At 41.0% G+C, this 24518-nt stretch overlaps 1 protein-coding gene across 1 annotated transcript in view; it reads right to left on the bottom strand.

The window, feature by feature from the left end:
* spon1a (spondin 1a) overlaps positions 1 to 24518 on the bottom strand; it is a 208955-nt gene that overhangs the window by 21652 nt on the left and 162785 nt on the right. The gene's annotated exons all lie outside the window — the stretch shown is intronic.

The raw sequence follows: 24518 nt of genomic DNA, 5'->3' as shown, positions 1-24518 counted from the left end.
AAAGAACAATTATGTTTGTTCACACTGTAGTATAGGGTCCAATTCTCACTTTTAACAAACTATTAACTACAACTTTTGCCTTCAATAAACTCCTAATTACTTCTTATTAACAGTGAGTAAAGCAGTCGTTAAGTTTAGATATTGGGTAGGATTAAGGGATGTAGAATATGGTCATACAGAATAAGGTATTACTATGTGCTTTATAAGTACTAATAAACAGCAGATATCCTAATAATATGCATGCTAATAAGCAACTAGTTAATAGTGAGAATTGGACCCTAAATTAAAGTGTTACCGTTTGTATTAACAAAATGTTTTATTATCATTAATATTATTTTGTATTAGGATATTATTTTAATGACAACAAAACACCCCCCACACACTTTTTTAATGTAACATAATATCATTGTAATTACAGTAAAGCAAGCTAATACATAAATATTTAAATATGAAAGCTTTTATACATATATAAATGTTGATATAACGAATAACATTTCACTAACATGTAAAGGAAAAAGTACTTTTTCCCCCAATTATTATATTATATCAGTTCACTCCACTCCAGGTCAGTGAAGACTCCAGAAGAACAGGAGATAAGGTCGGAGATGGAGGGCTGCAGCACTACAATGGAGCCAGAAGACAAACCAAGACAGGCAAGGCAGGGATGGAAGTCCCGAAATTGAGCTTCAGTCTTCCAAATCAGTTTGAAGGCCTGGGGTGGAGCACACACTAAGACGAGAGCACCCTGGCAACTGAAGTAGAGGCACAATCCAGGTTATAGAACCTGACAAATGTGTGTGGTGAGGACCATCATGCGGCATCACAAACTTCTTGTAGGGAGACCCCTGATGACAAAGCTCTGGAAGCCACCATACTCCTGGTTGAGTGGGCTTGGACCATCAAAAGTGAAGGCTGGCCGGCCGACTCATAGGCAAGTGATATAGCCTCAACTATCCATTTGCTCATAGTTTGCTTAGATGCAGGGTACCCTTTTTTGGGTGACCCGAAACATGAACAGTTGTTTAGTCTTACGCCACATGGCAGCTCTGTGGAAATACACATCCAAGGCCCTAACCGGGCAAAGCAGATTTAGTTTTTCCTGGTCTGCATTAATGAACGGAGGAGAACAAAAGGCCTGCAACACAATAGATCCACCCACATTAGTAGGAACTTTTAGAACATAACCTTTCCTAGGCTAAAGCAAGGCTTTCACCATGCCCGGAGCAAAGGGCCTGTAAGTACTGACAGGGCCTGTAAGTCACCAACTCTCTTAAGAGAAGATGGCAGCCACATAAACATTAAAGGTGGAAGGGGATAAACCTGCATCAAAACACTCTTGCAGAAATTCCAGAACTGAACTAACTGGGCAGTTTACTGGTTCCAATGGACAACCCCCACACCAAGAAGTGAAAATCACTTCAGGGCATAAAGTCTCCTTGTGGAGGGAGCTCTGGAGTGGATTATGGTCTCTACAACCTCAGATGGGAGGCCCGAATCTATGAGATGGGCCCCCTCAGAGGCCAAGCGCATAGTTTCCATAACTCCGGGCGGGGGTGAAGGAGTGAGCCCCCCACCTGAGAGAGAAGGACCCTCCTGACAGCGTCGCCGAAAAGGAGAGGTGGGTAGAGTATCCAAAAACTATAGTAAAAGTAAAAGTACAAGTACTTATAAAAATATTTACTCAAAGTAAAAGTAATAATCTTAATAGTTACTTGAGTAAGAGTAAAAAAAGTATCCAATGAAAAAACTACTCAAGTAGCTAGTTGCTAGTTACTTTGTAACATATATACAGTGGGTACGGAAAGTATTCAGACCCCCTTAAATTTTTCACTCTTTGTTATATTGCAGCCATTTGCTAAAATCATTTAAGTTCATTTTTTCCTCATTAATGTACACACAGCACCCCATATTGACAGAAAACACAGAATTGTTGACATTTTTGCAGATTTATTAAAAGAGAAAAGGGCTCTGGCTGGGCCATTCAAGAACAGTCACGGAGTTGTTGTGAAGCCACTCCTTCATTATGTTAGCTGTGTGCTTAGGGTCATTGTCTTGTTGGAAGGTAAACCTTTGGCCCAGTCTGAGGTCCTGAGCACTCTGGAGAAGGTTTTTGTCCAGGATATCCCTGTACTTGGCCGCATTCATCATTCCCTCGATTGCAACCAGTCATCCTGTCCCTGCAGCTGAAAAACACCCCCACAGCATGATGCTGCCACCGCCATGCTTCACTGTTGGGACTGTATTGGACAGGTGATGAGCAGCGCCTGGTTTTCTCCACACATAGCGCTTAAAATTAAGGCCAAAAAGTTCTATTTTGGTCTCATCAGACCAGAGAATCTTATTTCTCACCATCTTGGCAAACTCCATGCAGGCTTTTATGTGTCTTGCACTGAGGAGAGGCTTCCATCGGGCCACTCTGCCATAAAGCCCTGACTGGTGGAGGGCTGCAGTGATGGTTGATTTTCTACAACTTTCTCCCATCTCCTGACTGCATCTCTGGAGCTCAGCCACAGTGATCTTTGGGTTCTTCTTTACCTCTCTCACCAAGGCTCTTCTCCCCGATAGCTCAGTTTGGCCAGACGGCCAGCTCTAGGAAGGGTTCTGGTCATCCCAAACGTCTTCCATTTAAGGATTATGGAGGCCACTGTGCTCTTAGGAACCTTAAGTGCAGCAGAATTTTTTTTGTAACCATGGCCAGATCTGTGCCTTGCCACAATTCTGTCTCTGAGCTCTTCAGGCAGTTCCTTTGACCTCATGATTCTCATTTGCTCTGACATGCACTGTGAGCTGTAAGGTCTTATATAGACAGGTGTGTGGCTTCCCTAATCAAGTCCAATCAGTATAATCAAACACAGCTGGACTCAAATGAAGGCATGTTATTATTTAGATAGATATTTAAATTATTATTATTATCATATTTGGATATTTTTGCAACAAACAGAAGAGACAAGCATTATTTCTGGCATCTGTAGCCCGAATATCATTGCATGTCCTTTGATTTGTATAATGATAACGTATACAGCTACAATTGAAAAAAAGAAAGAGAGAAAACAGAGAGTGTTCATTTCATTCTCTTTGAACAATGTTAGCTTATTTACTGTATAAATTAAGATATATGTCCAATAAAAAAGGGTAAATAAATGCTACATACTTTGTTATTGAGGTGTAATAATCTGTTTGGTTGTAAAATGTAAGCTGCATGAATTGAAATCAAATGAAATTGATACGTGTGGAATTTTTCACGTACAGCATACACAGTTCAACTAATAAAGATATTCATCGCTGGCAAACAATAGGAAACATTTGCAGATTTGCTTTTATTTGACGTCGATCCACTGCCACTTCTTCCAACGCTCTGAAGTGAAAACTACTTCAGACGATTCAGTGCGTGCAGGGAACTAAACAAATCATTCAAACTGATTCCCAAACCAGTTTTACCAACTTGTTTGATCAAGACTTTGAACAGAATCTACTCAAAAGAGAGATTAATTTGTGAATGGGGCATTGTTCATGAAAAAAAAAGAGACTTGGAATAAACTACACATTTCTTAACATGTATACATTATTGCATTATGCATTAAAATAAAGTAACGAGAGGAACGTCAGCGTAGTGAAGTAAAAGTACAGATTTTTCATTAGAAATGTACTCAAGTTAAAGTAAAAGTACCCACATTTAAATCTATTCTAAAAAGTAATAAATTTTCCCAAACAATACTCAAGTAAATATAACGAAGTAAATGTACTTCGTTCTTGGCATCAGGAAATGTTCGTCTAATGGACTTTAATGGTGAACTTCATGTTTCTCGGCCAGCCAGTCAATGTTCAACCTGGGGGTGGAAGAAACCGCAGTGGTTGCTTCCAACCCCTGCAATGAAGCACTGGACCGAGCAGGTGAGGGTAGAGATAGGACGCGGCCTGTCTCAAACCCCTCTGCAAGGTCCGTCTGCAAAGCCCATAACAAGAGCCTTCGCTGTGCCTCAGCAGCAGCGGGACCCAAGCCGCGGGGAATGCGAGCCGAGGCACCCTCCACAAATAGTGCCCTGCAGGAGCAGAGCGTTCTCAATGACAACTGCTCACAATGTTCACAAACAGTCCTAGAGCGCTTGCTGAAGACAATAAAGCGCTGTTTGGTTTGGGTGTGCTTTATAGTTTCCTGGTCATGACGTCACCCACCTATGATGTTCCGTCACACCATTGGACTGATTTCACATGTGCTTCACGACGCAATCACGCAGAACCGTTCCTACAGTGTCTTCGACACAGCATGAGATTTGAGATCTCATGTACTGTTGAGATCTCATGAAGAGCAGATTCCCTTGAAAGGGAACTCAGGGGGCTAGTGAAGAGCACAACCTTAGGCTCGAGATCTTTCTCAAAAAAAGATTAGGAGCTCTGGGGCTGGAAAAGATTTGGAAAATAGAGCTCCAGAGGCCTCATTGATCTGAACCTCACAGATTTGAGGATAAAGTTCTGTGACAAAAAGCCTGTAATACTCAAAATAGTTTGTTTGTGTACATGAACATGTGTATGTGTGAGGATGCATGCGTATGCATGTATCCATACATGCACAGGTCTGAGGCCTTTATTTTTTGCAAGTCCACATGTACATATGTGAACATGAACATGACAAACACACTCCTGAACACTAACTGTTTCTCTGATTTTTAACTACCCCATTCATTTTCAATGGGCGGTCAATTTTGGCCAATGTAAGCTCAAATCAATGAGGCCTACAATCAATCAGTTTTAAAAATAAATACAAAACCTTTCCTAATTTAAAGACAAAAAGTTGAAAAAAAAGATTGAATTCAATATTTGGTGATAAAATAGCATAACAAGGATTTATTGCTTCTTCTTTTTTTTTTTTTTTTTTTTTTCTGTAGGCCATTCATTTTTGACTGTGAATACCACAAGTTTGACTTTGTGCCATTTTGTACAAAATAAAAGAACTTCAAAACTGGGTTATGTAAGCTCAGATAAAAAAAAGGCCTATGATTGATCAATTCCAAAAATAAATACAAAACCTGTCCTAATTGAAAGAAAACAAGTTGACAAAAAAGATTAAACACAATATTTGGTGATGATGTAGCATAATGAGATATTTATATATTTATTAGCATTTTTTGTAGGCTGGTCATTTTTCACAAGTGTTACAATGTGAAAAATAAATAAATAAACAAATAAATAAAACAAAATACAAAAAGTCACAAAACATTTTTGGGATGTTATTAGACTCTGGGTGAGAAAAGTCCGGAAATTTTAGTCCAATGCAATAACATTAACTAGCAATTTCAGGTGGGAAAATCCTCTCTGGCTCAGGCTTAACATAACATGAGGGTTAAGCCTGCTCAAAAGTAATAATTCATAAAAATGGCCCTTGAGGGTGCGATTTGCCTTGGTTAGTGGGACGACTGCTAGGTCCTTTTTTTCTTTTTCTTTTTTTCTTTTTTTTTGGATCGATCAAAACCAAAGTTAAGATAATCCAAAATATGGTGACTATGGTGCACAGAAAAAGCGAACATGCACCACTATAACATTAAAGTTAAACTGAAAACTGACAATGGACTACAGAAACAAATATATATATATATATATATATATATATATATATATATATATATATATATATATATATATATATATATATATATATATATATAGAACTATATATACACATAGTAGAAATTACAACTAACCAGAAACAGGTCTAGAGGAAACTATACACAGGAAGAATGATAAAATGGAACAAAATACAAACGAAGAAAGCTTTAGTACAAAAGTCTTTTTTTTCCCTTGCCTGGCTGTACATTATCACTTTTATAAACCCCAGGACCCCATCACTAACATTTGAACTGACTGTAGATTATATTTGGTTATTACATGACTACTTCTATAAATAAATAAATAAATAAAATTCAATTAAATTAAAAAAAAATATTTTTTAATAAAATATCGAGTTTATATTTTCTGCATGGGTTCCTCAAGTTTAACAAATCACATTGGTTACATTTCTGTCTGTAGGTCTCCGTAACCCCCATTTCTCTCCATTTCCAGACATATATATATTTCCTTTTTTTATTGGCTCAATATGGTTGTCAGAGATAAAGTTCACCCCGCTGAAATTTTCTGTTAAAAGAGAAAAGCGTAGCAAGCTCCCACAGTGGGGTGGACCACCAGGTAGATGTTTACCATTGACAGGATTACAGTGTCAAACATTGTCACCATCTCTCATTTAACCAACTCAAATAAAATGTATGAATGTATTGTTGAAAATTGTTGATATTTTTGGTATGTAGATAAATTATTTTTTGCCAAAAAAAATAAATAAAAAAAAATCCACAAATGGTGATCATTCAAAGACGTTAAATTATTGTGGCAAACAATTTGAAATAGCTGTTTTCTGTTTTAATATATTTTAAGATGTAATTTATTCCTGTGCAAAGCGGAATATTTAGCAGCTATTAATCAAGTCACCGGTGTCACATGATTCTTCATGAATCATTCTAATATGCTCATTTGGTGGAAAAGAAACATTTCTAATAAATATTTCAGTTGAAAATGGCTGTGCTCCTTAATATTTTGGTGGAAACCATGATACTTTTTCAGGACCTTTTCATAAATAGAAATCTCAGAACAGTATGTATTTTAAACACACACACACACACACACACACACACACACACACACACACACACACACACACACACACACACACACTGAGTGTCTAACTCTGATGACTGAATGTCTAACTCTGCATAGCATAATTGAATGCACTGATGACGTGTGATGTCTGTCCGAGCAGGGTGCACGGATGTATGGAAATACAGGCAGGTAGGACATAAGACATAACTGACAATATGTTTCACAAAGATACTCAGTGATACAGGCATTTTGACATAATTCTGTGTGAATTTACCTGTTCAAGTGCAAGAAGATGTGAAACAGAATTTGATTCAGTAGGCTTTTCACACTCTGTCTGAGAGGCTACTTCTGTCATGATGAATCACAGGAAGCAATTGCAAGTTACAAGGTTTATTGTAGAGAGAAAACAGAGATGGACACAAACAGTCGATGAATGGTGCAGGCTTCCAGTGACGCAGGGACTGAGATGATCCGTTGGTGGTGAGTGAAGGTGACGAGAAGTGACGTGACGATAAATCCAGGGTCCAGACATAGAACGAGCAACGTAGACAACCAACTGGACTGAAGACGAGATGAACAGGAACTCCGGTCAGGAACAGACGAAACACTCACGACACAGGACACCAAACAACGATCTGACAATGGAGATGAGAATGAGGTGAGTATATATAGGGGAGTGAATGAGCAGCAGGTGATGGGATGATGAGCGGCAGCTGGATCCGCTGATGAGCCGCGTGGCCTGGACACGCCCACAAACACACTCGCACACACACAAGCACAAACACACCCACAGCTGTCAAAACACAGAGCACGCGACAAGAAGGAAACAATGTATCTGTGAACCGTGACAGTACCCCTCCTCCTAGGGACGCCTCCTGGCGTTCCCCGACTCCCTTACCTGTCGATTGAAATCATCGATAAGGGTGTGATCCAGGATGTCTCTGGCAGGAACCCAACTTCTCTCCTCCGGTCCGTAACCTTCCCAGTCCACCAAGTACTGAAATCCACGTCCCCTCCGCCTCGAGTCCAGAATACGGTTGACCGAATAGGAAGGTTCCCCATCTACGAGTCGCGGCGGTGGGGGAACCGGAGCAGGCGGATTAATATTGGAATGAAAAACGGGTTTGATCTTGGATACATGGAAGGCGGGATGAACTCTCCTGTACGCTGGAGGAAGTTTGAGGCGGACTGCCACCGGACTAATGATCTTGGTGACAGTAAACGGACCAATAAATTTGGGAGCAAGCTTATTAGAGACGGATCGGAGAGGAATGTTCTTAGTTGAAAGCCACACTTTTTGACCAACGACATATACGGGAGGCCTTGACCGGTGGCGATCGGCCTTGGCCTTGGTGCGCTCCCTCACTTGGAGAAGAGTCTCTCGGGCTCTCGTCCAAGTGCGGTGACACCTCTGGACAAAGGCGTGAGCAGAGGGGACCGCGACTTCGGATTCCAGACTAGGAAAAATAGGTGGCTGGTAACCTACGCTACACTCAAACGGAGATAGGCCCGTGGACGACACTGGTAAAGTATTGTGCGCGTACTCCACCATCGAAAGTTGCTGACTCCAGGAGGAAGGATTCTTAGAGACCAGACATCGCAACGTTCGCTCCAAATCTTGATTGGCTCTCTCAGTCTGGCCATTGCTCTGGGGGTGAAACCCTGAGGACAAACTAACCGTCGCCCCCAGCAATCTACAAAACTCCTGCCAAAATCTGGACACAAACTGGGGACCTCTGTCAGAAACCACGTCTATCGGGAGGCCATGAAGCCGAAAGACGTGGTCAATGACTGTAACCGCTGTCTCCTTGGCTGATGGTAATTTGGGCAAGGGAATGAAATGAGCCGCCTTCGAGAATCGGTCCACTACGGTCAAAACAACCGTGTACCCTTGGGAGGGTGGGAGGGCGGTGATAAAATCTAGCGAAATATGTGACCAGGGTCTCGAAGGGACTGACAGCGGTTGAAGCAACCCATCCGGGGAACGATTGGAAGTCTTGCCAACGGCACAAGCTGAGCAAGCCAATACAAAATCGCGGACGTCCCGAGCCATGAGAGGCCACCAGAATCGTTGCTTGACTAAAAATTTAGTTCGACTGACTCCTGGATGACACGCTACGTTGGAGCAATGACCCCATTGAATGACCACGGACCGTAGTTGCTCCGGCACGAATAAGCGGTTCGGTGGACACTCGGGCGGAGGCGTTACCCCTTCTAGAGCCAACTTGACTCTCGATTCGACCTCCCATGTGAGAGTGGAGACCACTAACGTCTCAGGTAAAATGCACTCGGGAGTAGACGGGCGTTCGGAACGATCAAAAATACGAGACAAAGAGTCGGGTTTGATGTTCTTAGAACCCGGGCGGTACGAGAGAGTAAAATCAAAACGTCCGAAAAAAAGTGCCCACCGAGCCTGCCTGGAGTTCAACCTTTTGGCAGTTCTGATATATTCTAAATTCTTGTGGTCGGTCCATACAATGAAAGGCACCCCAGAACCCTCCAACCAATGGCGCCATTCCTCCAAAGCCAACTTGACTGCCAGCAACTCCCTATTACCAATGTCGTAGTTGCGTTCGGCGGGAGACAATCGATGAGAAAAAACGCGCACGGGTGCATCTTATCGTCTGCGGAAGAACGCTGGGATAACACTGCTCCTACCCCCACCTCTGATGCGTCGACCTCTACCACAAACTGCCGTGATGGATCAGGGGCAACAAGAATGGGGGCTGAAACGAAGCAGGCCTTCAGTTTGGCAAACGCAGCCTTGGCTGCGTCTGACCACCTGAACGTAGTTTTGGGAGAGGTCAAGGCAATCAGAGGCGAGGCTAGTTGGCTGAAGTTGCGAATGAACCGCCGGTAAAAATTGGCGAACCCCAGAAACCTCTGTAGGGCCTTACGGGAATCTGGACTTGGCCAATCCACCACAGCCTTAACCTTCTCAGGATCCATGCGCACTCCCTCAGTCGACACGATGTACCCTAGGAAAGGAACAGACTGTGCATGAAAAACGCATTTCTCCGCCTTGACAAAAAGCCCATTCACTAACAACCTCTGAAGCACTCGTCGAACGTGCTGAACATGCTCCTGGAGAGATGAGGAAAAAATCAATATGTCGTCCAGGTAGACATATATGAACTGATCAACCATATCTCTCAGCACGTCATTGACGAGTGCCTGGAAGACCGCTGGGGAGTTGGAAAGCCCGAACGGCATAACCAAGTATTCAAAGTGCCCCCTGGGGGTGTTAAAAGCGGTCTTCCATTCATCCCCCTTCCTGATGCGAACCAAATGATAAGCATTTCTTAAATCCAATTTTGTGAAAATGGACGCTCCCTGCAACCTCTCGAAAGCTGAAGACATTAACGGCAAAGGATAGGTATTCTTTACCGTAATGTTGTTCAGCCCCCGGTAGTCAATACAAGGTCGCAGGGACCCGTCCTTCTTCCCCACAAAAAAGAACCCCGCCCCCGCTGGAGAAGAGGAAGGGCGGATGAACCCGGCTGCCAGTGAATCAGAAATATATTTCTCCATGGCCTCCCTTTCAGGAACCGAAAGGGAATATAACTTGCCTTTAGGCGGAGACTTTCCTGGCAATAAGTCTATAGCACAGTCGTAGGGACGGTGCGGAGGAAGAGAAGCAGCCCTAGACTTACTGAACACCTCCTTCAGGTCGAGGTACTCAACGGGCACGTTAGACAGATCCACTGCTTCCTCCTGTAAAACAGAAACAGAAACGGACGAACAGGCAGAGACAAGACAAGACTTATGACACTGCTCGCTCCAGGCCACGATGGAGTTCTGGATCCAGTCTACCCGGGGGTTGTGTCGGATCAGCCACGGATGACCAAGGACAACGGGGGTCTGTGGAGAATCAAAAATGAAAAAGGTAGTCTGTTCTGTGTGATTTCCGGCGGTGATCAGGGTGACGTTCTCGGTGCTGTGAAAAATAGTGGGGAGACTCTGTCCATTGAGTGCGTGCACGGCGATACTGTTGGTGAGAGGTCTGAAGGGAATGTGAAGTCTTATGGCAAGAGATTTGTCCAAAAAGTTACCTTCAGCACCGGAATCCAGTAGTGCACTGCAGTCGTGAAGATGATTGGACCATCCCAGTCTCACCGGGAGGAGGGTGGATGTGGTTGAGGGCTTTCCGGCGGAGATCCCACCCGACAGTAGCCTCAAACTTACTGCCGGGCTTGCCCTTTTAACGGGCAGTTGTAGGCGAAATGACCGGCTCCACCACAGTATAAACACAGTCCCTGGGACCTCCGCCTCTCCCGCTCCTCCCGGGAAAGCCGAGCTCGACCCACCTGCATGGGCTCATGGTCTTGAACGGGGCTGACCGTGTCCACGCTGCTGGAGCGAATCCCCTCCGCGCTCCTCTGGGCTGGAATCCTCCGCTCGACCCTGGTCAGCCGAGCGTCCAGTGTGGGCGGCGCAGCGGGACCGCGGAGAAGCTGGAGCTGTTGGGTGAGCTCGGACACCTGCGTCACTAAAGCCTGCACAGCTCGCCCGGTTTCATTAAGATTTCTCTCCTGGGAATCCATACGACGCATGTTGCTGTTGATAAACTCCTCTAGGGTAGTTTGCCGGGCGCTTGCTGCTTCCGTAGCTTGGTCAGATCGTTCTGTCCTGATGAATCACAGGAAGCAATTGCAAGTTACAAGGTTTATTGTAGAGAGAAAACAGAGATGGACACAAACAGTCGATGAATGGTGCAGGCTTCCAGTGACGCAGGGACTGAGATGATCCGTTGGTGGTGAGTGAAGGTGACGAGAAGTGACGTGACGATAAATCCAGGGTCCAGACATAGAACGAGCAACGTAGACAACCAACTGGACTGAAGACGAGATGAACAGGAACTCCGGTCAGGAACAGACGAAACACTCACGACACAGGACACCAAACAACGATCTGACAATGGAGATGAGAATGAGGTGAGTATATATAGGGGAGTGAATGAGCAGCAGGTGATGGGATGATGAGCGGCAGCTGGATCCGCTGATGAGCCGCGTGGCCTGGACACGCCCACAAACACACTCGCACACACACAAGCACAAACACACCCACAGCTGTCAAAACACAGAGCACGCGACAAGAAGGAAACAATGTATCTGTGAACCGTGACAACTTCCTGGGTGCACGCTTTGGATGTTTGCGCACAAAAAAACTTCTTGAAAATGTCATGTGATTAATTTGCCGCTTGTAATAATGGGGAATCATGTAACAGTTCATGTTTTTACTTATATATACGATTTAGTTTTAATCCAAATGACGCATGTGTAATGAGTGAGCGATCAGCAACCAAAAGCCTGCAACAGAAGTGCACACTCTTTCTCTCTTTATCATCTGTTAATGTAAGTAATATGTTCCTCGTTTTACTTTGCTATTGACATATCCGATCGAACTGCAAATTTTCCAGTGACCCCATTCCCCCCCCCCCCCCCCCAAAAAAAACAAAAAAAAAACGGATGCTCTTGATAAGCTTGTATTTCGCTTATCAACTATGCTATGCATGAATATTTGATTTGTTTAATGTTCTGTTAATTAGATACATTTACCTTATAGATATCCTTCTCTGATATCTCCATTATGCTCTCTGTTTTGTCTATTGTCAGTGTTTCTTTGTCTAGACAAAAACACTGTACACATGCTGCATGGTTGACACAGGTCTGTGTAACAGACTGATGACAAGACAGAAATATAATAATAAAGTTCCAACAGAAATATAATAATAATAATCCACAGGCAAACAGACAGTAGTAACACATATTAAACATAAATGTGACCGGACACCAAACAGAGGACAAGGAGCAACTTAAGTACAAACCAATCGAATGAAATAATAATGAACACCTGCGCTGATTAAATTAATTACTATGACAACTAAAGAGTGGCTGGAAAAATAGAACAGAGGACAACAGTAACTAATGAAAACAAACTAAGTCTGTGAAAATAGAAACTAACTGAACATAATTGAGACAGTGTTATTGGGTTTTGGTATCAGAGCATTTTAATGTGTAGCCTACAAGTATGATTACACAAGCACAGTATCGGGCTGATACCAATACTGGTATTGGTATCGGTGCATTCCTCATAGACATGAATACAAACAAACTGTGTGCCATGAATTACACAGCCTAACTAATGTGACTCTGCTTAATGTGCATGCCTTTGAAATAACAAACAGTGATCTTAAAATAGCACTGCATGCCTGTCATATATAATTTTAAATGACAGTCACATGCACACACATATGCTTTATGACAGTGCTGCAAAAGTCAGCAATAATTTGTGTCATTATTACTTAACAAGAAAGCAAAGTCTGTTTTAAAGTCATATCTTTATTCACCCCTTTAAGGAAAATTAAATCATCCAACTTCACCCTTTAAAAGAACACAAACACAAAACAAATCATACAGCTAATTAGAGACTTGCATTGACAACCCATTATTTTACTGTCCGCTTGTCAGCGCACTGCTAATCAACCCAACTCAAGCTTTTCAAGGTTTCTGGAAAGTTCCAACAGCAGTATATGCATTAGCTGCTATTCTAAATATACATCTACTAAACAGGTCTGCAGAGAAGATGAGAAGACAACAAGAGTAGAAAGAGAAATAAAGAAAGAACATGTTTCCTATTTAGGGTTTTTAGACATAAATTGCCGTTATAAAGTCAAATGACTGTACAGCATGAGGGAAAGACATTTACAGCTCTGGTCTCAAGCACTTCTTGCCTCGTACTGAGCATTTCATGACACTCTGAGTCAATTCAAAAGCAATTTCCTGTCTGCTCTCAAGTCCTAATGCATCCAAATATACTCGATCAGGTGAACACAGCATTATAAATTTGAAATGGTCTGTGCTTGGGGGATTCTGGGAGCACTGATCAATTTAGATAACTTATAATGTTAAACAAGGAGAAAGTAAAGCACTCTAAGCACATAATCTGGAGAGAAAGAGGCAGTTCTCCAGTTATGGCCAGCAGCCATATCACCCTAAGCAGGGTTGAGCCTGGTCAGTACATGGATAGGAGACCTCCTGGGAAAACTATGTTGCTGCTGGAAAAGGTGTTAGTGAGGCCAGCAGCGGTGCTCACCCTGTGGTCTGTGTGGGTCCTAATGGGGACAATATATAGTCAAAAAGATGACATGTTAAACCAATGTCTTGACACTCTGTGGTCATTAAAAATCCCAGGATGTCCTTCGAAAAAAAGAGCAGGGGTGTAACCGTGGCATGCTTGACAAATTTGATCATTGGCCTCTGTCCATTTTCATGGCCTCCTAATAATCCCCATATACACTGATTGGCTTCATCACTCCGTCTCCTCTCCATCAATAAGCTGGTGCAATATGGCTGCCACAGCATCATCCAGGTGGATGTCGCACATTGGTGGTGGTTGAGGAGACCCCCCCCCCCCCCCTTCATATGTAAAGTGTTTTGAGTGCAGAGAAAAGTGCTATAAAAATATAACAAATAATTATTATTACACAACTAACTTTATAAAGAGCTATAGTAAAAAAGAAAATAGGGGGAAAAAAAAACTTTGAGTGTTCTAAATTAAGAGCTCCAACCCATGTTCAGTTTCCAAAAGGGGAAAAAAATGCATTTCTAAATTTTAAAGGGGACTCAACCCTCTTTTTGGTTGTGATATAGTGTCTCAGTCTACATTACATTCCCACTGGTGTTTTAGGAAGAATATAATAATAATTACATATAATGACATATAATAATGACAGTAATAGCCATTTATTGTAAAACAAATGCACTGTAAAATAAATGAATATTTCACGAGCATACTATTTAATGCTACAGTAGGGAAAATACAATAGTTTTGTCCCAGTTTCTTCACTTGGAAGAGATAAACCTTTGAGCTTTTATTTAGAAGGCAAACTAACGCTTCTGTGAAAGGTCTACAAATGTTTCTCATTACAAATCCAGTGAAATGCTGTAATTTTAACACAAAAATGTTGGAAACTATGCAAATGTGAAGATAATGCGCAACTAATACCTAATACGTCCTCACTGCACATGCAGAGATGGATGGAGTTTACTCACTGCATTCATTCACTGTGAACCAGCGTGAGCAAAGTGAGCGTGTATCAAACTGCCACAGTCATGTGATTTCAGTTAAAGAGGCTTTGTTACGTCTGAAGTGTTTTGAAACATTTCAAAATTTGAGTGGTTTATGTGACTTTGGCAGTTTGGTACACGTTCCGATTCAAAACAAAAGATTCGTAAAGCTTCATGAAGCAGTGTTTTGAAATAGCCCATCACTAGATATTGTTGAATAAAGTCGTTATTTTGTTTTTTTGGTGCACAAAAAGTATTCTCGTCACTTCATAACATTTAGGTTGAACCACTGTAGTTACATAAATTGTTTTAATTATGTCTTTAGTACCTTTCTGGGCCTTTGAAGTTGTTAATTGTCTTGCTGTCAATGGAGGCCTCACTGAGCCATTGGATTTTAACAAAAACATCTTAATTTGTGTTCTGTAGATGAAAGAAGGTCATACGGGTGTTGAATGACATGAGGGTGAATAATTAATAACACATTTTTTTTTTTTTTTTTTGGGTGAACAAACCCTTTAATATAGAAAGGTCTAAACAGCAATCATCTTTGACATCTTGGGAATCACATATTGTCAAAATCAAGAAACCTCAAACTGTGGTTAAAAAAAAAGGGGAAAGTGACAGAGTGTGTGTTAAAATGAGAGTAAATATCGGCATGGCTTTTCAGCGGAGATCTAAAAGTTTTTTGTTTTTTTGTGCTGAACAGGTAATAGATTTCAGTGGCTCAAAGGTAGCTAGCTAACTTGCAATGTGGAATCTGATCTGACTTAGCAATCATTAGATCTAAACATCAGTATAAAAAAAAAAAAAAAAAAACCTCTGCAAAAACTAAGATGATGATAGAGAGGTCAGTGAAATCAAATATCAATTGTTCCATGACAATCATTATTGATAATGAAACTGCCTTGACACATCTTAATGAATCATATTTGAATGTAATAATGCATATCAGGTTTGAGAGCTACAGCAGCGGGGAATATCACATGAAGCTATGACCTTAGAAGTGTCACAGATCCCCTGTCTCCCTGGACTTCAATTCCCAGCATCCTCCTGTTCTCCACACCTGCACTCACTTCCCTCATCTTCTCCCCATCGTCACTCATCACGCGCACCTGGACTTGATTATCCTCACTGCCTGTTCTGAATTCTCCATTGCTGCGTTCCAATTCGCCTACTTATACTACGCCCTAAAAGTATGTACTCTTTCTGTGAACAAAAAGTACTTACTTTTGAGTGTGTAGCAAAAGAGTAGACAAGCTTTGGGACATACTAACACGTCATACAATCGCGTCTTTTCTCTCTGTCGCATCCTGTCACCGTAAACTGGCCTGTCAATCATCTTACATCCTCCACATTTCATTTAGTTAATTTCCTACTGTATCGGAGAGAAATGCAGCACGTTGATCTGCAGTCGCGGGTCTTTCATGTGGAGAACTGTCCTCATATTTATGCATAATGATGCATTTAAAAGTTAATGGCCATTCGGATCTTTATAAAAGTCCACATTGGTATTTGCAGATGAAAAATAACACGGGTAACATTAAATATATATTTTCTATCAGGTTAAAATGATTATTAGTCACTCAAATCTCTCAGCGTCGATCGCGCGTATCCGCCATGTTTTGTAGTTTTTTAACACTTTTTACTCGTGTTTGTAGTTCTGAACTGAATCCTCGTCCAATGCGCAATGGGTTGTGGGCAATATTAGCCTTTATAGTGTGCACGGATCCACACTTCGAAAATCTACCGGAAATAGTAGACCATCCGGGGACTTTTGGCATACTCTTTTCAACATACTATGCTTTGGGACACACTTATTTTAATCTCACATACTATTTAGGATGGATAGTATGGACATTGGAACGCAGGGCATGTTTGGCATAATAATGAACATGCGCACAAAATTAGCGCTGCACGTGATGGAATAGAGCACAATCTGCGCAGTTGCGCAGCCTACGCTGATTTAATAGACTGAGAATAAGCGTAGCGCTATAGAGTTGCATCAACCGTTCTGACTGGAAAGTTCTCCGGATTGCTCGCATTATAAGGACATTGTATGAGTAACGGACCAAGTAAGTCCAGTGTTATTTGAATATTAATGTTATATTGCAAGTAGATTTGTTGCAGATGCTGTATTTAAGATTATTTAATTATATTAATGCGACCTATTTACTGCTCGTGAATGACGTGCTGTATTGTATGCCGTCAATCCTTTGAAGTTAAATATAGCAAACGATCGCTGTGACTTGTATAATAAGATATTTTCTGTTGTTTATTATTTATATCTATAATGTGACAACTGATTCATCTGCTAATTATTATTTTTATTTTATTGTTCTAGAAAACCTTGCATATGTCCATCTATGTTGATGCCAGAGCAATCATTAAAAGGCTATCATTGAGACATGACTCTGTATTCTCTGACAAGAATACTGTTGCGGTCAGTGCACATTGATCCAGCAATAAATCCTAATACAGATCATGGTTCTTTGAGCCGGAGACTGACTACTACAGATATGTCATTGCCTGATGATAACCCGTCCAGTCCAGATCATTCAGCTGGGAGACCAGTGAGACAAAGTAAGCTTCCTAAGCACCTGGAGGACTACATTGTGGACTATAATTTTCCAAGGTCAGCACCACGCTCACTAGAAACACCACCAAAGCCTTCTGCAGTGAACAGAGCTGGGGAAAGATCAGTATCCTCACCGAGTATGTCTACACCAGTACGCAAAGCAGAACAGGTCCAATCAAAGGATAAAATATCCCTGAGAGAATTGATGGAGAACATTTCTGCAACTGAGAGGGAGGAGTCAGCTGAGATTGCACAGCTTACAAGCAGACTGTGTCTTTATGAGAAAAGGCAGCAGCGTCGACAGGATATGTTAAAACGAATTAATGCTTTCTTATTGGAGGAGGAAGCAGACAACCTCTCACTCTAAGAAGCTTATATAGCATCACAGAAGGGAGTACTTTCCCCTGAATCTGTTCATAACATTTCCTCGACTGCTCCAAAACTCACTAAGACACCAATTAATTTTCCAGAATCTCAGCCTGACATAATGACTCCCAAACAAAGAACACTGCCTTTATATTGCACTCACTCCCTTCACTCCTCGTCCGTTCTCTGTTGTGTTAAGTGTTAGTTTGGTGTTCTCTGTCTGTTTATTAAAGTACTTCTATTATTGTGGAAATCCGTATCTGCCTCGTCTCTGCACCAGCAACACGTAACAGAAGAATGGACCCAAACGCTGGATTTCCACAAAGGAATGGAGACTTTCCTCTGCTCCCTGGCTCCTGCTCCTACAACGCCTCCCACTCCTTTGTCAACTGGTGATCGCCTCATCGGGCTCCTGCAGGTTGGTCGTTCGCTGGAGAGGTATGTGGAGGAGTTCGTTGAGCTCGCTTTTCTGTCTGACTGGCCTGATGCTTGTTTAATCTCCCTGTTTCTGGACGGACTGGATGACGACACTATCCGTTTTGATGAACCTGATTATCGTTTCTCCTTAAGCGAAACTATCAATTTAATTTTGTGGTTAAATGGCTCCAAATTCCTCGTTGATAAGGTTCAGGATGAGTGTTTGTCTCCAGTCCATCTAGAAACACGGTTGGCTGGGCCAGTCAGTCAGCCTCTGTCTTCCTCCGCATACCCCTCCAGCGAACTCCCTGCCTGTTTCATGCTGGACCCACACTCCTCTGCTGGGTCCAGAAGGCGGAGAAAGAAACGAAAGCCCAAGCAATCTCCAGTCTCCGCTGTGCCCTCTCCAGTCTGGAGCCATTATCTCCAGTCTCAGCCGCCGAGCCATTATCTCCAGTCTCAGCCGCCGAGCCCTCAGCTCCAGAGCCCTTTACGAACAATGAACTTTGTGTTTCCCCGCTGGTCTCCAGCCCAAGAACTGTGTTCCCTCCCTGCCTCCCTCTCCCACCTCCTCCCATTTGTCTCCACACGGCACCTCCACCTCAAGCCTCTTCGTCCAGTACTCCACCTCGGCCCTCTGTCCCATTACCTCCACCTTGGCTCCAACCTCCCTCGTTTCCACCATGGCCCATCAGTCCACCAGTTTCACCAGTCTCCATCCTTCCTCCGGTCGAATATTTGTCACTCATCAGCCTACCCTCACCTCTGGACTTCACTCCTCCGTATTCACTCCGTCCCTCAGTTCTGCCGGCTTATTCACTCCCTGTTCTCCCTTTGTTGTCTGTCGTCCTGCTTCCACTGCGGCCTTCTGGAGCCCCGTCTACGCCTCGGTCGGCAGAGCCGCCGGTGTCGCCATGGTCCGCCGGACCTTCAGCATCGCCTGGACTCTATTCCTTTTCAGCAGATCCCCTGACTCCTTGGACTTCAATTCCCAGCATCCTCCTGTTCTCCACACCTGCACTCCCTCGTCTTCTCCCCATCGTCACTCATCACCCGCACCTGGACTTGATTATCCTCACTGCCTTTTATATTGCACTCACTCCCTTCACTCCTCGTCCGTTCTCTGTTGTGTTAAGTGTTAGTTTGGTGTTCTCTGTCTATGTTTATTAAAGTACTACTTTTATTGTGGAAATCCGTATCTGCCTCGTCTCTGCACCAGCAGAGAAGACAAGAAGACTCTTAGAAGATTTTTTCTTTATTTTTTTTTTCTTTCTGATACCTTTTTATAGTCCTTTTTGTTGTGTTTGGAGCTAGACAGAGTTTGTCCACATTAACTTTTAAATTCAAATTGTGAACATTCAGTATTTACTCTTATGTTGAATGGAAGAGAGGTATGGGTTTGGAACAACATGGGGGTAAATAAATGGCTTCTAATGTATGAATTATAATAAATTAGACATAAAAAAACTATCTTTTTTTTTTTTTTTTTTAGTTTAGGTACAAATGTCTATATTTCCACTGACTTTCCAGGGAACTAACTAAATATTATGAACATATTAAAATTCACTCTTACTACCTACTCAGAAATAAAAATAAAAGAATCTTACTTTCTTACCATCTCACTTTTTCTTCATCTGCTCTCTCTCACCTTTTCCAGTATCTCTGCAGCAATGTGATCAGATGAGAGAGGGGAGATATACAACCCAGTTCAAATTAATTAACACTCTTTTCTCATTTGAACAGATTAAAATTCAACAATTTCCATTTGATTATAATGCAAGTATGCACATCTTCACTGTAAAAAAAAAAAGACAACCTCTATTGTGTGATATACTCACTATACGCAGTATGTTAATATCTAACATATAAAAACACTGTAAAAAATAATAAAAAGAAAAAAAAAATGTGGAAACTGGTTCAATAAATGACTTCCAAATAATTACCCCCATCTGATCTCTATGGGAGGAAAACGCTTAGCCTACTATGTACAGACAAGAGCCTAGAAGATGAAGGCGACGCAGAAAGTTTCACATTCCGGGCATTTCCTTTAAGACAGTGATATTAAATCTCAGTATAGCCTACACCTTATTGATCATGCATACAGGCAAGCAGATGAGCCCAGAATGCATTAATGCATTAAGACAGTGATGCTGAATTGAAGGACAAACAAGAACATGAACTCAAAAAGGGCAAAGTTTCACATTGTTTCCTCGGGGACATTCTAAAGTGCTTAATATGAAAAAACGCATTAAGAATAACGTGGTAAAAGACCAAACTCTGTAGGCACGCCTGTTTAATAAAGCATAGGTTAGTATCCATGCAAAAAAAACAAAACAAACAAACAAACAAAAAAAATAATGAAATAAAAAAAAATAAAAAAAACAGATGAGCCCAGAATATGAATAACAATTATACAATTATGCCCTGAACGTGAAACTTTGCGTGTCGCGTTCATCTTCTAAAGCTCTTGACTGTACATATAGCTAAGTGTTTTCCTCCCAGAGCCTATTATAAAAGAAAACGCTTAACGTGGCTTAATGCAGTAAGACGTTGATATTAAAACTCTGTATAGCCTAGGCCTACATCTTTTTGACCATGCAACCCGCTAGATTGCATGTTATGTTTTTATAATGGTTTTCTATGGGAAAAAAATCTCTTGTGTTGTATTCATAACCTGATTTAAGCTGCTTGTACAAAGTATGCGTTATTACTTTTAATGTTAGCCTACTGTCTTAATTTATTATATTAAGCGTTTTCTTTATAACAAGGGAACATTTGATGTGAATATTTCTACTTGTCTGTACAAGGTGCTATGTTTTATTAATAAGGTGTGTACTAAATTTGAGTGCCCAATGTGAGTGCAGTCCAGCAGTGGAGTGGGGAGGGGGGGCAATCTTGCTCGGGCTCGGTTCGAGGCAACCGTGCCTAGTGTGAGTACACCCTTAGGCCCTGTCCCAAATGGCACACTTCATGTGCACTTTTGGTTTTGTGGACTTACAATGGCCACTGCGTGCGTGTGTCCGTTAAGTCCACAAGACAGTAGGGTGTCCCATTCGTCATTTAAGCTTAAAGAAGGGTGCTCGTGAGTGCCCACTTTGCGGCTGCTATGCGAAATGAAAGTCTCAAAATCCAAATTAATCAAATAGGGATCGACTCAGAAATGAGTCAATGAATGCACCCCTGTCACTGGTTCCACAAATACACACCTTACTCGTTGCACACACAAATTCTGTTCTTCATAGTTTAAAATAAGGTATTTTCACCAAATATCCTGTGTTGGAATTGATTTGTTGATAAAGTAATGTGATAAAATGTCAACTCCGTTGCCTGTGTTGTGTATTTTGATGCATTTATGTTTTTCATACATTTTTTTTTTTTTCTTTCTTTTGGGACAATGATAATGTCACAAACGCCGGTGAAGAGGCTACCGGAGGTCTCACTCACCTGAGTATTAGCATTCAGTTTGGACTACAATTCCCAAGAACCTACATTCCTGGACTGATTACTGCACACCTGTCACACATCATTCAGCCTATTTAAATCCTGTGTGTCTATTGACTCACTGCAAAGTCTTGTTAGCTCTGGCTTCAATTTATGAGTGTTCTTCCCACGTTTGACTCTGCTTTGGATTACGTTATATGAGTTTTTACTGCCTACCTACCACTCATGTTTGCCTGGACTACCTCTACAGGGAGTGCAGAATTATTAGGCAAGTTGATTTTCTGATCATATTTTTTTTCCAAGCACATTTTACCAATTCCAATCCACATCAATCTTAATAACTACCATTAATATTGTTCTTAATCATTTATAAGTGATATATAATTGTTCATGAAGGCTGGAAATGAAGAATACCCTATATTCAAGTGTGCAGAATTAATAGGCATGTTTTCTTTTACAGATAAAATGAGCCAAAAAGAGATTTAACTCAGACTGAAAAGTCAAAAATTATTAAATACTCATGAGAAGGACGCAATACTAATGTAATACTAGAAATTGCAAAGTTAAAGCATGACCATTGGACAGTGAAATGCTCATTGGGTCAGCGGGGTCATACAAAAACAGCTGGAGAAGAAAAGACACGTTAACTGCAAAATAATTAAGAATTAAGGTGAAGAATTAAGTGTGAAACCATCAGGAACCCTTTAGTCTCCAGCGCCACCATTTCCCAGTACTGAAACCTACCTGGAGTCTTCAGAAGTGTGAGGTGTCAGGATCTCAGAGACTTAGGTTAGGTGAAGAATCCTAAAAAAATGACCCGCTCTTAATAAGAATCACAAGCTGAAGTGTTATAAAGTACATGAAGACTGGGTTTTTATAGGCCTTATAGACAGACAGCTTGAGAGTGACTCCTGAAGGACCAGCACCACATCCTCTTGTACCACTGTTTGAAGAATTTATCTTCCAGAATCTGGCAGTAAGTTTTGGAAGATAATTTAGTCCATCTCTGAAAGATGGACATTTCAGGATAAGAGATGGACTAAAAGTGAACTCCCACACCTTACTGCCAGATTCTGGAAGATAAATTCTTCAAATAGTGGTACAAGAGGATGAGGTGCTGGTCCTTCAGGAGTCACTCTCAAGCTGTCTGTCTATAAGGCCTATAAAAACCCAGTCTTCATGTACTTTATAACACTTCAGCTTGTGATTCTTATTAAGAGCAGGTCGCTTTTTAGGATTCTTCACCTAACCTAAGTCTCTGAGATCCTGACACCTCACTTCTGAAGACTCCAGGTACGTTTCAGTACTGGGAAATGGTGGCGCTGGAGACTAAAGGGTTCCTGATGGTTTCACACTTAATTCTTCACCTTAATTCTTAATTATTTTGCAGTTAACGTGTCTTTTCTTCTCCAGCTGTTTTTGTATGACCCCGCTGACCCAAATGAGCATTTCACTGTCCAATGGTCATGCTTTAACTTTGCAATTTCTAGTATTACATTAGTATTGCGTCCTTCTCATGAGTATTTAATAATTTTTGACTTTTCAGTCTGAGTTAAATCTCTTTTTTAGCTCATTTTATCTGTAAAAGAAAACCTGCCTAATAATTCTGCACACTTGAATATAGGGCATTTTTCATTTCCAGCCTTCATGTTTATATATCACTTATAAATGATTAAAAACAATATTAATAGTAGTTATTAAGATTGATGTGGATTGGAATTGGTAAAATGTGCTTGGAAAAAAATATGATCAGAAAATCAACTTGCCTAATAATTCTGCACTCCCTGTATTCCTTTAATTTAGTATTGAATTATGAAATGCAAATATTTTAATACTGTAATTACCTATAAATTGGACAGTGTGTGTTTGATTTTTATCATGCTTTAAAGGCTAAGTACTTTGAACCTCATATTTTTGCTATTATTATTGACCATGCCAAAAGGAGAATCACTGTGGCTGGGGTGAATACCAGTAATCTCTTTGCACTTGAATAATTTGCGTGCTTAGTCAAAACATGGAGAATTATGGGGATGTGTACATTAAGTGTCCTTTCAAATTAAAGGGGATAAATCTGTTCAGTGTTTCTGATGATGTTTTATTTATTTTAAGTCACCATTAGCATTATTAGTGTTCCTTTTGGTTAGGATAACTATTCACTGCTAAGAAGTTAAGAATTTAGTAGACTCGAGAGATATGTATTGGTAGGAATTTGTTTCTTGCATTTAGAATAGTAGTTTATGCCGTCCTTTATTTAGCTTACAAAAAAAAAAAAGAAAAAAAGGAAAAGAAAAAGTAGTTAAAAGTGAGGTATATGCGTTTATTTGAAGTGATAATTGGCTGCCGTGGCTGGAGAGTATGCATCTACGTCATCAGTTTCTGAGCTTTTCTCCACATTATCATGAGAAAGAACTCTTTTAACCCAATCACTGTGCTTTATTATGCGTGAGATCGCATTTAAATGTCACAAAAGACCATTTCAGCACTGTTGTTCACCTCTGCCTGTTCAGCTTTGCATTCTGACATGTGTCATAAGTGTTTATTTACTCAGTAAAGTAACACAGAAGTGTTGTTTCCATTATTCCAAGAGCCAGAGTTTGATTACCAACAAATGGAAAGTATGACTAGGGTTGCCAACTTCTGGAAAGGAAAATAAGGGACAATTGTGGTTCTTTATAGGAAAATAAGGGACAGAATAAGGGACATTCAAAATATTTGTACTGTAGCATACTGTGTATGTCATTTAAGTATCTGCAGGTAAGTATGTGTATAAAATATGTATACAAGGTTCAGACATTTGGGTACATTTGAGTAATTTCGTGTCAAAATCAACCAAATTTCAGAAACTTTACCTGCTAAAATTTTTTATTTTCTTTCATTTTTTCTGAAGAAAAACAAACATAAATGAAGAAGAAAGCCAAAATATTAAATTTTAAATGTATATTATTTACTGAGTAATCCACTATTTTGTAGAGGGGGGTCAGAATTACAATTTTCACCAAAGATTTGGA

This window comes from Chanodichthys erythropterus, chromosome 7 (assembly GCF_024489055.1).
Source record: "Chanodichthys erythropterus isolate Z2021 chromosome 7, ASM2448905v1, whole genome shotgun sequence".
Taxonomy (NCBI): Eukaryota; Metazoa; Chordata; class Actinopteri; order Cypriniformes; family Xenocyprididae; genus Chanodichthys; species Chanodichthys erythropterus.
This window is presented reverse-complemented; position numbering and strand designations above follow the sequence as displayed.